This window comes from Callorhinus ursinus, unplaced genomic scaffold (assembly GCF_003265705.2).
Source record: "Callorhinus ursinus isolate GAN/ISIS: 27379988/994484 unplaced genomic scaffold, GSC_fseal_2.0 scaffold41, whole genome shotgun sequence".
In the NCBI taxonomy this organism is placed as follows: Eukaryota; Metazoa; Chordata; class Mammalia; order Carnivora; family Otariidae; genus Callorhinus; species Callorhinus ursinus.
The window spans coordinates 3373551-3391109 of NW_027397103.1; the positions used below are offsets into that span (position 1 = coordinate 3373551).

General features: G+C 44.1%; 1 protein-coding gene across 1 annotated transcript in view; it reads right to left on the reverse strand.

The window, feature by feature from the left end:
- SRRM4 (serine/arginine repetitive matrix 4) overlaps positions 1-17559 on the reverse strand; it is a 149764-nt gene that overhangs the window by 72182 nt on the left and 60023 nt on the right. The window lies entirely within an intron of this gene.

Genomic DNA, 17559 nt, shown 5'->3' on the forward strand with positions numbered 1-17559 from the left:
AATGTGTGTCCACAGCCCGTGCTGATTGGGCTACTTCAGGATCATGAAAAGCGCTTTCTGTAAATGCACATTCCTGGGACCCACCCCTGGGGAGTCTACCTAATAGGTAATGGTGGGGGAGGGGTGGACTCTAGTATCTATATTTATAGAAAGCTCTCCAGGCGGGTGATTCTAGTGCCCAGCCCAGGGGTGTGAACCATAGATAACAGGCCAAACCACTCACTTTGTTCTACCTGCTCTGCTTTCCATCTCTTTAAATGTTGACTGCACTATATGGGGCTCTCCTGTTTCTATTTCTGCCTCACCTTGAACTTCCCTCAAGGATATCTCCCTAAGCCTAATGGCTCTTGCCCTCCTTTTCTCCCTCAGCCAGTTGAATTACATCCTTTGGGCTTAGCTCAGACCCCCAAATGCCCAGTCCCACAGTACTACACAAGCAGGGGAAAAAAGGCACTCAGAACAGTATCTGTAAGGAGAGGCACTGCCTTATCCCCCACCCGAAGCTTGGCATGGGGATTTCTCCCCGACTGCAGCCCTTGTTCCTTCTCATTCCTGCCCTCTCCATTTCTAAGCCTTGCCTTCTTTTTAGGATCAATTAATGGGAACAAGTGCCGTTTTATCTCTGGGCTTTGGAAATCCATCGCCTGTTGCAGACACCTCCATGACGGGTGCCGGGAAGGAGTTGGTTCTGAGTGAGAACGATAGAAGCTCAGTGGCGTACTGAGTGTGGATTACTGCGCCCAGGGGTCCACCGGGGCTGGGAGATAAATATCTAAAACTCCCAAAGCCATGGAAACAGCGGCTCTTCAAGGTGTTTTTGCACACACACAAAGGAAAAGAAGGAGTACAGATGAAGCCCCCACCCCCACTGCAGCGACCCTGCCCCTCTCTTTGCTGGTCGGAGGGGCCAGTTTAGGAATGGAAGACGGGGAGAAAGAGGCAGAAGAGAAGGATTTGGCTGTGGGATGAGCAGTCTGCACAAAGCCTGCTTTTTTCTCCCCTTTTTGTCCTCCAGCTCCCAGGCTGGGTCACACTAGCGATGGTGGTGGTTATGATGAGGATGACAGCCAGCAGGGAATTCCGTGCTTGCCACGTGCTGGCTCAAGCCGGGTACGTGCCCTGTTTGCCTTGGATCCTTGCAGCAGCTCTGACCTAGGTCCTATGTTACCATTGCTGGATCACAGCTGACAAACTGAGGCCTGGGAAGCTCTGAAACTTGCCCAAGCTCCCGCAGCTGGGAGGTGCAGGAGCCAGGCACTTCCTAGTCTGAATCTGGAGGCGGACACTGAAGCGCTAGGTTATGTGGCTGTGGCTACAGACTCAGTCCGCACTTGGGCATCCCCAGTTGACCTGCCTCTTGTGAACGTCTGCAGGGTAAGGTTATGCCACCACTATCTGAGGAACTTGTAACGTAGCTGGGAAGGCCCGATTTAATACAAACAGATCGCTAGTCCTCGTCTGCCAGGCCCTGGGCTAAGAGTTTTAAGTGCACCACCTCATTTGATCTCCCCAACTACTCTATTATCCCCATTTTACAGGTAGGGAAACTGAGGTTCAAAAAGATTAAATCACATGCCCCGGTCACAGAGGGTATAGGCGGAGGAGCTAGGATTCAAATCTAGGCCTGTTGGCTTCTAGAGCCCAAGCTCTGACCCAAAAGATTCACAAAAATGTCACAAACCATACTAGGGTAGTTAGAATATGAGAGGCTGTGATGGAAAGTATAGGGTTCCCAGGTCTTGTTTGTACAAAGTATTGAGCGCCTACTCTGTGTCAGGCATGGTACTAGGCTCTGGGGATATGATGTTAAGAAAAACAGATAGGATTTCTGCCCTCACGGAGATTACAGTCCTGTAGAAGATGCCAAAGGTACATAATTAAACCAAAGAACTATGAAGGGACGTGGACAGTACTGGGTGGACATGCAGGAGGGGAGGCTGGAGCAGAAGGAGGGAGAAAGAGGTGAAATAAGACTGGAAGGGCAGGCAGGAGCCAACTTTGCAGAGCCTGGTTGGCCATGGTACTGTTTGGATTTTATCCTAAGAGCAGTGGGGAGCTATGGATGGTTATTGGGCAGGAGAGGGACATGGTCAGGTCCACTCTTTGGAAAGACCCCCTCTGGCTTCAGTATATGTTTGATATTATGAACGTGTGTGTATGCATATATGCCTAGTGAAGCATGGCCAGAGCCAGTGGTAGGAAGATAGGCAGGAGACCCCTGGAGAGATTCTGACAAGATGATGGAGATGATAGGTTGAGGAAAGAGGGGGTAGTTTATGTAACTTGTTCCCCAGCATGAATTCCTTCCCCAAATCCAGTTGGTGCTGCTGGTCACAGGCAACATCAGGCGAAGGGGTATGGATAATTTAGCATAAATGGAGCCCTGAAATCTAAGGAAGCAATATTTCTGGGTTACAGCAGTATTTCTCAGGCTGGAATGTGTATCAGAAACACCTGAAGGGTTTGTTATAGCACAGATTGCTGGGGCCCCCCTCCCGGAGTCTCTAATTTGGTAGGTCTGGGCTGGGTCCCAAGAATTTGCACTTCTAATAAGCTCCCAGGTGATGCTGCTTCTGCTGATGGGGGAACCACATTTTGAGAACCAAGAGAGTAAAAAGCACGCACTTTGCAGCTACACTCACTTAGAATTGAATCCAATTTCTGCCCCTGTTTAACCTGAGCGGACGTGGACAGCCCCTCCAACATCCGTTTTATTTTTCATCTGTAAGATGGGGCCAGTTATATCAACATTGCAAGTCTGTTGTATATTTATAGTAAATCGGGTAAAAAGCTCATTACAGTACTTGGAACATAAAGAAGGCTCAATAAATAATAGCCGTTGTTATTACCCAGGGAAAAAGCTTAAACCAGCGCTTGGCCAGTGACCCACCAGGACTGGGACTACAATATGGTATCTTCAGTGAGCACTCAAAACCTGGGGCCAGGAAAGCTCCAGGTAGTTAATACTGGCAAATAGGAACAAAATTTGGTAACACATATTCAGAGATTACTCTTTGTCAAGCAAGACTTCAAAGGCAAACAGGAAACAAAAGTTATTTCTCCATGGCTGCTAAATCAGCTTGTCTATCTATTTATCCCTCTATTAATTGTGAAATCCCTTCATTCATTCATTTATTCATTCATTCATCCACCATTTTTCTATCCATCCATCGATCATCCATCCATCCAACTACCTACCCATAGATTTTTCTAAACCCCTACTTTGGACTAACAACAACAACAACAACAACAACCAAAAAAACCCCCCAAAAACCAAAACTGCCCTAGTTACTAGGAAGTTCAATGGGAAAAACCCTCAGTCAGGTGGGTCTACCATTTGTGCCCTTCTGGCATTCCATTCCAATTGGCTCATGTTTCCATGTTTCATCCAGGAGATCTGACTCACCCAGAGCAGAGTACAACCTGGCGGAGGCAGGCAGGGGCAACAAAGAGTAGTGTGTCCTCAACCAACATGAAAACCAAAAGAGAGAGGTGGTTAAGAATTGAGGTCCTAGAGACAGGTCCAAGGTAGATTCCTGATTACTTATCACTTACCAGTCTAGTAGCCTTGGACATTTGTGAGCCCTAATTTTTTTCTCTAGAAAATGGGAGTGCCAATAGTACCTATCTCATGGGGGTGGCTGTGAGATAATACATAATATATATAAAGGGGTTTGCATGATTTCCTGGTGTATATTAATTAAATGCTAAACAAATCATAACTATTATTTTTAGCAGTGGAACAGGGGACATAGGGTGGATGGGATAATTTGCTCAGATCAATGTCTTCATTATAGGCAGAAGCCAAGCTTTGCTTGGGGTTTTCCCTGAGGCTACGTATAAACTCCCAAAGGGACGAGCAAACAGGCTCCCCTGCCCCTTTTCCACAAATTACTGCCAGAGAAATCAGTGTCTGATTTAAGGAACAAGGAAGAGAGGCACTTATTGATATAATTCTGATATTTATAAAGCACTTTTTGCATTTCCAAAGCATGTTTATATGTTGTTCTCTCATTTTATCCTGACAAAACCCCAAGCTTTAAATAAACAAAGTTTTCTTACTCTCATTTTGAAACAAGGAAACAAGCCTAGGGAGGTTAAGTGGCCTATCTATGGTCACACAGCAAGTTAATAGCAGGGCTATGTCTAGTTTTCTTAAACATTCTTTCCACTACACCACATAACAACCTAAGTTCAATTTCTTGGTTTTCCCCCTTTTAATAAATAAGAAACAAAAGGACTTTGGCTGACTCCTCTGCTTTTTTATACTCTAATGCCATCACTGAAAAAAATATGTATATGCATGCATTTTTGGCTACTGTGAATTATTAATGACAATCTCTTTAGTATGTCAATTCCATTTCTTTGTTCAAAACATTCCTTTTGGCATTGGCAACAGCACTGAAATAAATAGTTTATTTGCCAATAACATAGCTTGTTAAATTTTAATCAAATAGAGTATTGTAAGTGCGTAGTTACTGGGATATACCCCTTGGGAGTGAGAGAGATCACTTTAGAAATGAATTAATAATGGAGCCTTGGAAGCCAAAATGAAATGACCAGTGGAGCCTTGATGTGGATTATCCCTATTTGAGCTGTAAATCAACGGAGTTCGTCTCACCCTCCCCCCATTAAAATTTCCTTGTTAATTATTTTTGGAAGAAGATAATAAGAACAACCAGATGTGGAGTATTGTTTTGCCTCTTGCTTTCTTCTGAAATGTATGAGTTCTTTTATGATGTTTTAAGCATGTAATCTCATGTCATTGCATGTTAAATCCTAGGGATCTGATGTTGTGGCTTAGGAACAGAGATGGGAGGCCAGATCCATGATTTCCATTAATTTCTCTGTCTCTCCATCTTTCTCTTTTTCTCCTGTCTGCCCTCTCCTCTTCATGCTTAAGAGAACACGATGCCATATTTTGTGTGTGGTGATGCTTCTTACTCCTCACCAGAAGGATGGAACTATTGAGTTGTTTCTGGGGAGCATTTTAGATGGACTCTTTCGCTATTGCTCACAATACCCCCTTACAAGCCAATGAATAGCATTTGTGAAATGGCTGTAGTAGTTATTAGGGCTGTTAATCAATATCTCAGTTCTTCTTTCAGGCACACAGTAGGATTGCACTTAACCTCCCCTTTGACTTTAGGTATGATGCCATGGATTGCTTTGATTAATGAAGTGTGAAAGGAACTGATGTGTATAAGTTCTGGATAGAAGCCTTTAAAGGCAAGTGTGCAGTTCACCATTGTCCCTTTCCCCCTGCCCTAGTAACTACAGATACTCCAGTTGGTAGAGGTTCATTCAGTTTGGGCTCTTCACAGAGGACAACATGGAGCAGACGTTCCTGTAAACCCATGATGGACAGGTAGTGTGAGCATAAAAAGAAACCTTTGTTGTTTTAAGCCTGACATTTGGGGGTTGGTTGCTACTGCAGGACAACTAAGCCTATCCTTACTGACACATGCAGGATAAAGTCTCATGCTTACTTACCATGGGCGTCACGTGCATTTATGACCATGAGATCAAATCTGGAACTTCTGTTTCTTTGGGGAAAGAAACTGTAGCTTGTTCACCTTTGAACATCCATTGCCTAGCAGAGTGCCAACTATTGAATGGATACCAGTAATGCTTTCTGAATGGATGATTTAGAAATATGACAGCATAATCTCTGGAGTTAAATGGTGGAGATGATGGAGATGATGATGATGATGGCAACCACTTTATTGATGATACCAGCATCTACTGAAGGCTTACCGTGTGCCTTAGCACTATGCTAAATAAGTTGACAAGCGATTATCTCATTCAGTCCTTACAGTAACCCCCAGAAGGTAAATACAAATGTTGTCTTCATTTTACATATGAGAAAGCAGAATCATGGCACACAAAAGCCAATCACCCAAGGCCATTAATAAGTGGCAGAACCAGGATTTAGATTCAATACATCTATTCCATAGATTCTCAATAAATGTGGGAGATTTTACCCACAGGGGGCATTTGACAATGTCTGGAGATCCTTCTAGTTGTCACAACTGGGGAAGCACAATGGGCATGTAGGCTGCAGATGCTGCAAACATCCTACAATGCACAGGACAGGTCCCCAGACAGAGAATTATCTGGGCCAAAATGCCAATAGTGACAACAAAGCTTGATATAATCCTATAATGCTCTTAACCACTGAGTTATACTGCCTCTGGACACATCTATCTTTTCAGAAATCAGGGAGATCAAGGCTTCAAAACTCCTACACTATCCTCCTGGAAGAATTATTGGAAATACATACTCGTGTTTCTGAACTGATCACATTATAAAATATAGATTTAGGATTTTTCAGGAGCCCACATTTCTCATAAAGTGAGAGACACGTGAAAGGTGATGTAACTAGTAGGTTCAATAGGTAAGGATGGCTGGAGTTGCGGCCAGGAAAGTGTTTCACGGTTGGATGCACTGCAGCCTTAAATTGTTTACTCCACGACCGCTGTCCTCGGTGCTGAACCACTGTCAGGCTCTCAGGGACATGAATCAGCAAAACCCCTGGGTTTGAGCGGAAGTTCTGCCCACACGCCAAGTGCACACACGGGGCTACACCTTTTTCCTTTTCTAGCCTCCAGTCTCAAGGACATTGTCCTCACCTTTGGAACAAGTTAATTAACATGCAGGAAACATTGCTATTTTTGAGTCCATCTTGAAGAATTTTCGGTCTGGGGCTTGACAAGGTGGCGATGGTTTCCCTTCCATTATTCATCCTTTCAACCTTCAAGGACTCTTCTGCCACTGAGTACACAGCCCTGCCACACATGCTGATGCGCGCGCGCACAAACACACACACACTCACACACACACAGCAGAATCAGTTTTTGTATTTTTTAGAGTCTACACAAGGCAGGATGTCCCAGGCCCTAAGGTGTTCAACCAAGTTTCAGTGGAGACTAAGGAGATGAGGCCTGAGTTAGCTGACTGGGAACTAGTTGACCCCTCCATGTACTGTTTGTAATGTTTTTGATAAGAATCTCTCCCAGGTATTCAGAAATCAGGGGGCTTTGCTGATTCATGTCCCTGAGAGCCTGACAGTGGTTCAGCACCAAGGACAGCAGTCGTCGATTAAACAATTTAAGGCTGCAGTGCATCCAACCGTGAAACACTTTCCTTATTCTTACACTCCTTACACCAAACTCAGATACAACTGCAGAACATTTACAGAGATCTGACCCCTGTAAAGAATATTTGAGGTACTCAGGGAGTTTGGGTAAATGGATGAGGGTGTATATGAGTATGCATGTATGTGCATGCACACACATGTATTCATCCATGTCATATGTATGGGAATGCTTGCATGAACACATGTGAAAATGTCCGTGAGTGCTTAACTGTGGGATAGGAGTGTCACATCAATAGCCATTTCTCCTTTGGATCCGTGGTTCTCTTTAATTTTTTTGTTTTGTTTTGTTTTGCTGTTTTGTCCACCAAAGTGGTTAGAAAAAGGGGATTTTGCATCATGGACTGACATGTGAGATATTTTCAGGTCCCAGTTGTCTCAGGTATAATTTTATTCTCCTTTGATACCCATTATACTCATGGAATGTCAAAGCTGAAAGGTCCTCCAATTACTTCATTTTATAAATGGAAAAGCTGAGGTCCAGAAAAGTAAGTTAAATCTATACAAAGTCACATGGCAGTCAAGGTCAGTGCCTGGACTTAGTCCACCCCACGGCTACTTCTTCTGTGCTAGTCATGTTCCTAATGGATTGCATTTGCATCAAAAAGAGGACTGATTTAGGAACCAATCAGCTCAAACCCCCATCTGATGCTCCAACTGAAGGGACCAGCCACCCTCTCTCCTTTACCCAGAGGTGCTGAGCACTTCAGTCGTGAAATCTGGACTGCTCTGGGCTACCAGGATCTGACCTGGACCTGGATAAAGATCTCCTGGGAGAAATATACAAAAGAGAGGTCAAGAACCAGGTTAGCACTGACATGAGACACACAGAAGACGCAATTGCCTAAAACCTTCCATGGCTCCCCATTGCCTTTAAGGTAAGATCCAGCCCCTGTGATGCTCAGGAGGATCCTTATACTCCCCAGCTCCTTCTCTTTCAACTCCCAACTACCACCATCTATTCTAGCCAAGGTGGCATTTCCCTAGGTGGGCCAGGCCCTTTCTCACCTCAGTCTGCACATATGGAGGCACCTTCCACTACTTCTCTCCTCTTTCCTGGCCAAATCTTGTTTACCTCTCAAGTTTTGTCCTGTTTATATCCTAATCATCCATTGTCCTATTTGTCCTAGTCATTACCTCCTTCAGAAGCTGTCCCTGGTTCCCCAAGCCCTTGATAAATGTCCCTCTTCTATTGCCCCATCACCCAGAGAGGGTGAAACAGGTAAATTCTTATCTGGTGTCTGTATCTGGTTGGCTCAGTATTGTATCCCCAGAGTCTAGCTCAGTGCTTTTCACAATGGATGAATGAATGAATGAATGAATGAACGGACAAACTAACAAACATCACTCTGAGTCTCTTCAACAGAGTAGGCAGGGACTGAATGTGAAGTAGAAGCCCAGGGGACTGGGGAGGGGTGGGGGCATTTAATTGATAGAATCAATGTTTCTTCAGCCAAGACCCACACAGAGTGATTTCAGGGCTGAGAAGTGCCGTCGAAGCCCTGAAATGCTGCTCTGTTGTTCACAGGCCTTCTGCTTGCTGGGCACGCAGGAGGGCTGGGCGGAGGTGTCTCCAGCTAAATAGCTGCAATCCAGGGAAAGGTAATTGCAGGATCTGAAGGCAACTTTTTCCATGTCTGGCTCTGCTCAGAGGAATACGTGATCACAGACCTCTCAACTGGAGAGTCCGCCGAGTATCAGAGACAGTGGCAGTTGGGGTGGATGGTACTGAATCTGCCTGCCATGCGCAGGGACAATGGGAGAGAGAAGGTGAAGGGTGTTAAGGGGACAAGTCTCTGGAAGAAAGGGGTAGAAGGGAGCCGGGCAGGGGCAGAGGAATGGGGCTGGAGGGCATGCTCCAAGGACAATACAGTGGCTGGCTAGTCTCCGATGGCAGGGAGTATCAGAAGAGGTGGAGAGGGATTTCTCAAGCAGCTCATACTTTTCAAGAATGTTTATGCCATTATCTCTGGAAATCTTCTGTATCATAATGGACCCTCTTCCAAAGAAGAGGTACAGGAGGGGCGAGATGACCACTGGGTTATGAGCTTGGATGTTTGATTTATGCTGCCTGGATTCCAATTCCAGGTTTTCTACCTACCTGGGTGACCTGAGAAAGTTATTTACTGTCTGTAAAATGGGCATGATGCCTGTACCAGTCTTGGAGTGTATCTCATTGCTATGATGGTTAAAAAAGAGATAGTCCACATAAGGCACTTCATACAGTGTCTGCAATACAATACAGCTCAATAAAGATGAACTAGTATTATTAGTATCTTTTGTTATTTACCTATGTATTTATTTACCTATTTACCTATATATTTATTTACCTATGTATTTACCTATGTATTTCTTGTAATGTAAAATTATTTACCTATGTATTTCTAATGCTCCCCCCACCAAATGTCTGCCATATAGATCTCAAGGAAATACAGCACAAAGAAATGAATGGATTGATGAGTAAATTAAGGAAACATTTGTTATATGCTCAGTGCTTGCTATGAGACACTTATATGCCTTGGACTTCCTGTTCCCTCTGCTTGGACCACCCTCCCCCTTTCTTCTTTTTCAGTGGTCCATAAGTCAAGATTTAGCTCAGAGTTTATTTTCTAGAAGTGGACCTTCTTGGCATCAATTGGGGGAAAATCATGGTTGCATCACTGTTCTAAAAGCAGGGGTGTGAGGGGATTGAGAGTCTCAGGATTTGAGTTTTCACTTCTGTTCCATTCCTAGCCTTGAAAATGACTTTGGAAAATTCCTTGATACTTTGTGCCTCTATCTTGTCATCTGTTGAGTGGGGGGTGATGATGCTTATCACGTAACATCGTTGTCAACATATTTCTCCTTCAGCAATATTTAGGGAGCTTTTCTTATGGGTCAGGCACAGCACCATGCTCTGGAGACAACTCAGTCGACAAGACAGGTAAGGCCTCTACTATAACGGAACTCATAATGGGAGACAGACATTAAAGAAATAAATGTTCTGAAAAAACAGAATTATAATTTGTAATGGGAGAGACTAGGAAAGACTTGCTTGAAATAAGAATGAATGGCCATTCAAAAGAGGGCTGGGTAAGAGCATCCCAGGCAGCGATGGCAACATGAGCAAAGGCCCTGAGGCAGGAGAGAATGCTTAAGGGGTCTGAAGAACAGAAAAGAGGTGAGAAGTACATGAGCAAAATGAAAAGGGGGACTAGAGGAGTAAGACCAGGTCTGGAAGGCAGGGTCACTGGAATCAGGTCTGGCCAAACCTTACAGGCCACAGCATGAAAATTATAAGTGAGACAGGGATGTTGGCTTTCTTAATAAATGGTAAAGCCACATGGAAATGTCACATAAGACCATGGCTATGGACCTATAACTAGCCTTTTAGTTTCTCCATCAAGGCAGTGATGTCCAGCCACCACCTCCATCAAGGTATAATGATGAGTGTGACATCTCCTTGCAAGTGAAACCAAGTGACATCTCTACCTGATGGCATGGCATACCTAAGCGTACTTGTGGCTGCATCAGGCACTGTGGCCCTGGTTATGCCAGCATTTAGACAGGGCTGAGCTGTTATCAAAGGGGAGGAAGCATCCTGCAGGCTGTTTTGGAGCCATGATGTATGTGGCTATTCTGGGCTTGGTGGGAGGGAGGCTGGGAGGGGGGCTGGCCGGAAGAGCAGAGTTATTTCAGGACATTGCGGCAGGCAATTGGTAGCCTGAGTATACAGGGCAAATCTAAATAGACTGGAGGGGCCACAGACCCTGAACTGCTGGAAGCTAAAGGACATCCCTGAATGACCCCAGAAGAGATGTGCTTCTGTTGTAAGGCAGTTTGGCATAAGTCCTGGAGGCAAACAGCGCTGGAATCGGTGCCCCCTGTGTGACCTTGGGCAGGTGTCCACCAGGCGCTAGGCATGTTGCCAAGCACCTTACATTCTACAGCTTATTGTGTCCTCCCAAAAACTTTATGACATAGCTTCTGTGTTGGTCCCATTTTACAGATGAGGAAACGGGAGCTCAGGCTTGCTGAGGCCCTGCTGCTATTTAAGAGGCAGATTTGAACTCATCTCTGCAGCATGATTTGTATTATTTGAACTTAGCATTACTTGACCTCAGCTCTCCTGGGTTATTCACCCTGCCTCTTATTACCCAGGACAAAATCGTTGTCAGGACAACGAAAGGAGGCGGTACTTGCAAAGTACTCAGCACAGCTTTTGCCATGTCGTATCTTGGCACATAGACACCTTGGTAAGATGTCACTCGATTTCACTTGTGCTCTTTGAAACTGCTTATTTCAAAGTGCATACCAAATGTTGTGGCCATTTATTCTTGACAAAAGCAAGTCTTAAAAATCCAGCAGGGCCTGGTTCAATGGGGATCGTGAGAGGGTTATTAGCCATTTGGGAAAAAAAAAACCAACCCCCCAAAACCTGGACTAAAGTGCGTTTTTTATAGAAACCATGGAGGAAGAAAAGCTGCAATGTTAATTACATTTATAAATAACACTATTGCATGTGCTCTTTAAAATAATCTTGCAAGGCACGATGACGAGAAATCACTGAACAACCGAAGACACAGACCCACTAGGGCTTATGGAGTTGTCCAAAGTCACAGAGCAAACCAGTGGAAGAAAGGTGATGGAACCCCAGTCTGATACTTCCTGATGCAGTGCCCCCCCCCCATGAATCTTCTCAATGAAGACCGTCAGTAAGACTTTACAAGCGGCATTTTCCCAGCTGAGCATCCATTTGCTTATGATACAAGCAGCAGATTCTTCTCTTAGGGACCAGCCCTTCTTTTCCACTTTCAGTCCATTTGACGCAGGCACAGGTGTCTTTATGCCAGCTCCAGGCCACAGTGACTGGCTCGTAGGTAGGCACCTATCTAAACAAGGCCAATTAGATCCTGTAAAATTCCATTCTGGGAATTTTATTAAAACCACTGGGAAGGGACCCTCTTTTGCTAGGAGTTGTTAAAAAGTATAATATGAAAGCTTAGAGCTACTGGCAGCCTTCTTGTCACCCCAAGAGGCGAGACTGCCTAAGAAATGAATAGGGGGACAACAACACTTAAGCTCCTGGATCCAGCTAGACCTGAAGCCAGTGGATCTTTTCAGTTATGAGCATCAATGCATCCTCTTCATTACTCGAGCTACTTGGTGTGGTTTATGTCCCTTGTAACCAAAGGACTCCTAACTAATACAATCACTCTCATCATCAACAAAAAAATTTACTGTGCATCTATAAAATATAGGAGCTTCTGGTATCTATGAGAGTAGTTAGGAGCATGCATGCTAGAATCAGTCTGCCTGGTTTTGAGGCCTTCCTCTGCTGCCTTCTAGCTGTGTGACTTTTGGTAAGTTACTTTACCTACCTATGCCTTATCTCTAAAGTGGGATACAGATATCCCCTAACTTTGCTGAATCACTGGGAACATTAAATAAGATAATACATGTCTAAGGCTTAAGACAGGGCTTGGCACAGAGGTAGTACTCAATAAATATTACTATTACTAGGATGTTGATCAGGAAGAAGTTTGTTTCCCAAACCTGGGACCTTTACAAGCACTATGTATACAAATTAATGTTAGTCACAAAATATGCATAGTGGGAGTTGCCCCCTTCTGAGCCCTTACTACATACCATATGTGATTATTTCACAACAGTCATATAAGATGGGTAATTTTCTATCCCCACTTAATTGACTATAAAACTGAGACTCAAAACCTTGTTCAAGACAACTCATTTAGTATGTGATGGAGCTGGTCCATAACCCAGAATTGCTTTCTCCAAAGCCACATATCCCTCAAAACATTTCCTAAACCTCAGCTGCTCACCCAAGACCAGTCATGATTTTTGTCCATTTATGCATGTGTTTCTTATACTCCTATTTGTTTAATATTAGTCTTGAAATTGACTTGCTTTTTGACTTAATACATTTAGTTACAGAAGAAACCCACATCACATCTGGAAATGCTCAACGAGTGTCCTGTTCAGAAACAGAAGGTAGCCCTAAAAATAGATATGATGAAAAACAAGGAACATTATTAAATCCTAGCTATCTACTGCTACCTGCCCCAGGCTCGGAGCCTGACACCTGCTTCCTCTTTTGTTAAGAAAGGAAGATCAGCAAGTGTTGAGAGGTGTTGAAAACACAATAGTCCCAAACTGAGACAACTCTTTGACAACAGGAAGGCTAGAAAGAAGATTGAAAGGGCAATCACTTTCTCACGTTGTTATTATATGTTATTTCAAGCTGTGTCCCTGGGGCCACCTAAAATATCTCAGACAAAAAATCATAGGGGTCCTAAACTCTAGAAAACACAGCACCCCAAACTCCAATTTATGTATCCTCTAAGGACCCTCCCTTTGTGTACGCCACCATATCTTCTCTCTCTCTCTTTCTCTGTCTTTCATCAGTTGGGCACCCTAGACTATCTCTTCGTTGGAACTTGGTTGGAATTAAGCTAAACTAAAAACAAAAGCCTTCAATACCCAAGGGTCTTTCCCCAGGTGAGTCTTGCAAACATTGTATCGCATGCTGACATATACATTCACCAAACTGCCACTTGGCCGACACACATGGTCCTTATCAGCTGAAACTCACTGCCCTAGCCCTCTTTTTGGAAGAGCCAGCACCCACCCACATCTACTGCTACATGGGAGCCATCGACATCCACACAAGAACAGCCACTGTTACCACGGAGATGTATTTTAAACAAGGCAGGTGATGTAATTCTCCTTGGGAATGTGGCATCAGAGAGATGACTGGGACACACTGCATCTGATTCAAGGCTCTTGAGCAGAAAGACTTCACATGGAATCAAATATACTCCCAAGAGTCAGGAAGAGGAAAATGATAAATAAATGGCTGCCAAGCTCTGAAACGTACACTCTAGTTGTGTGGCCTTGGGCAAGTCATTTAGCCCAGATTCAGACACACTAGATGACTCCCCAAACATCAAGACTTGCCTGTGGTCACACAGACAGTAATAGAAGTGTACACAGACCCAAGGACAGATAGATTGTTTGATAATTCACTCCATGCCTTAATGAAATGCGTTGCACAGAACACTGGCTCTGTGTTAATGGTTGCCTGCTCCCCTATATGGCATGAGGACGGGACTGTCTACTTAGATGGGATTGAGAAACACTAGGTTAAACAAAAAGAATCAGGTTTTGTTGCTACAGGACTTATCAGAGCCTGTTATGTGTTAACTGCAATAGGAAAGCCCAGAAGGGAATGCGTTATTTATTATTTTTTAAATTTTATTTTGTTATGTTATGTTAGTCACCATACATTACATCATTAGTTCTTGATGTAGTGTTCCACGATTCATTGTTTGCGTATAACACCCGGTGCTCCACACAGAACGTGCCCTCCTCAATACCCATCACCAGGCTAACCCACCCCCCCACCCCCCTCCCCTCTAGAACCCTGTTTGTTTCTCAGAGCCCATCGTCTCTCATGGTTCATCAGGGAATGCGTTATTATGCAGGCTTTCTCAAAAATCTGTGGCCACAGGGCCTTCGTTTTGTAATCTAGTGGGCTAATATTCCATGGAATACTTTGGGCAACACAGCACCATGGAGAAATCTCAGTCAGAATACCTTTAATGAGGGGAAACTCCTACTTGAAGAAAACTCTTGATGGCTAGAAAATTCTTCCTTAACTGAGAAAACTCAACCTCCTTTTGGCTTGTACTCTTGAGTTCCATTTCTGCTCCCTCCTGAGATATAACATCTCTGAGCCTTGCTCTGTTTTCCCACAAAGTGGGAGTGATCCTGGCCCTAAATATTCCTCAGAGTTGGGGGAATTACATAAGACAACTCAACTTTGTAAACTGTGGAGTGTTGTAGATATGGGAGCTGTCATCCATACAGTAGCATCTCAGTCTCACGTAGATACAAACTGCTTCAGGTAGATACCCTGTGGACCAGCCCTCACGGAGACGGATAATTCAGAAGAGGGTTTCATAACCTCAGTACTGCTGTATTAGGGGGCTGTCCTGTGGATATGGGTTGTTGAGCAGCATCTCTGGCCTCTATCTGCTAGATACCAGTAGCAACCCCTCAGTTATGGCAACCAGAAACATCTCCAAACGTGGCCAACCATCCCCTGGGGAGACAAAATTGCTCCCGGTTGAAAACCACTATTCTAGATCAGCAATCCTTCTGTAATGACGGAGACACTCTGGATCTTGTATCTGCACCATCTATCATGGTAACCACTAACACATGTGACTGTTAAACCCTTGAAATGCAGCTAGGATGACTGAGAAAATGGATTTTTAATTTTAATAAGAAATTTCATATTGAACAAATAATAATTTATAATGAAACTTAATTTTATTTAATTTCTAATTTAAACATACAGAGCCACAGGTGGTGAGTGGTTACCATATTAGATAGTGCACTTTTGAGGTCCATGGACTCATTCTACAAGTACTTGTTGAGCACCTACTGTACACCCACCATGATGCCACATACTGGATATGTAGTGGAAAATGACAGACATAACACCTGTTCTCACCAACTAGTAGACACCAGCAAGTAAGCTGGTATACAATGTGTGCTTGAGGTTCCATTGAATTGCAAGGTCTCCAAATGAGGAAAATTTATTAGCAACCACTGATGTATCTGTTTCTGTGATTAGCTACACTGAACAAACCCCTAAGAGCTTCCAGAAAGCAGAGCCCCATCTTGCTCATCACTATCATCACCAGAGCCTGGCACTGTGTCTGGCACATGTAAGTGATCAGCAAGTACTCCTTGAGAGGAGATCCAGGAACAGATCTAGAACAGTCTGTTAAATATGGCGAAGGTTCTCAAAACCATGTCATGTCACGAACAAATGAACGACCTGACTGTACTTGCTTAGTTACAGTATCTCAGTACCCGGCACAGAGTATGTGCTTAATAAATATTTGTTGACTAAGGAGTGTGGGGAAGGGAGTGGGGAAAGGCTCAAAGCCTGGGTCAGTCCCGGGGAGGTAGTGTTCAGATATGAAGAGTGTGTGATTGGCCTCAACAAGAGAGGTCCTAAACGGGGCATCAGGACAACAATCATAATTTACTCTTATTTTTATTATTACTACTAGTTATGAACTCATTGTGTCTCCCCTCAAATTCATATGCCAAAGTCTTAACCCCCCAGTACCTCAGAATGTGACTGTATTTCGAGATAAGGCCTTTAAAGAGGTAATTCAGGTAAAATGAGGTCATACGGGTGAGTCTTAATCCAGTGTGATTGGTGTCCTTTTAAGAAGCAGAGATTGGAACATGGACAACTCAGGGACTGAGGGACGACCATGTGAGGACACAGTGAAAAGGCAGCCATCTCTAAGCCAAAGAGAGAGGCCTCAGAAGAAACCGAACCTGTCAACACCTTGATCTTGGCCTTTCAGGCTCCAGAACGGTGAGGAAATAAACTAGAGTTGAAGCCACCTGGTCCGTGGTATCTTGTTACGGCAGCCTGAGCCAACTTATGTGTGACTGATGATTTAAAACATATCAGGCTCTGTGTTACGTGCTCCACATGCAGTATCTCATCAAATCCTTGCCCCGGTCCCCTTAAGTCTATTCTCTTTCTAACAGAAGTCAGGGTGTGTCCTTCCTCTTCTCAAACCCAGGCTGCCCATCTCACTCCAATACAGATAGTACAGATCAAAGTCCTTACAATCACCCGAAATCATTGTGCAAACTGGCCCTCTGTTGACTCTCTGATCTTACCATATTCCTCTTCCCTCAAGTTCCTCCAACCATCCTGGTCAAGTACACTCCCACGTCAAGGCTTTGGCATTTGCGCATCCTCTCCCTGGGATGCTTTTCCCCCCAGATGTCACCTGGACTGTTCCCATACTGCCTTCATATCTTTACTCAAATGTCACTTCATCAGTGAGGACTTCCTTAAACATGATGTAAAAGGTACCTGGGACCCTTGCCCAATTCCAGGCTTTCCCTAGCCTCCTTACCCCGATCCGTCATTCCCCTTAGCACTTACCACATCCATCATGCTGTGTATTTTTTTTTATAATTACTATTTTACCCTTTAAATTTTTTATTGTTATGTTAATCGCCATATATTACATCATTAGTTTTTGATGTAGTGTTCCATGATTCATTGTTTGTGCATAATACCCAGTGCTCCATGCAGAACGTGCCCTCTTTAATACCCATCACCAGGCTAACCCATCCCCCCACTCCCTCCCCTCTAGAACCCTCAGTTTGTTTTTCAGAGTCCATCATCTTTCATGGTTCGTCTCCCACTCTGATTTCCCCCCCCTTCATTCTTCCCTTCCTGCTATCTTCTTTTTTTTTTTCTTAACATATATTGCATTATTTGTTTCAGAGGTACAGATCTGTGATTCAACAGTCTTGCACAATTCACAGCGCTCACCATAGCACATACCCTCCCA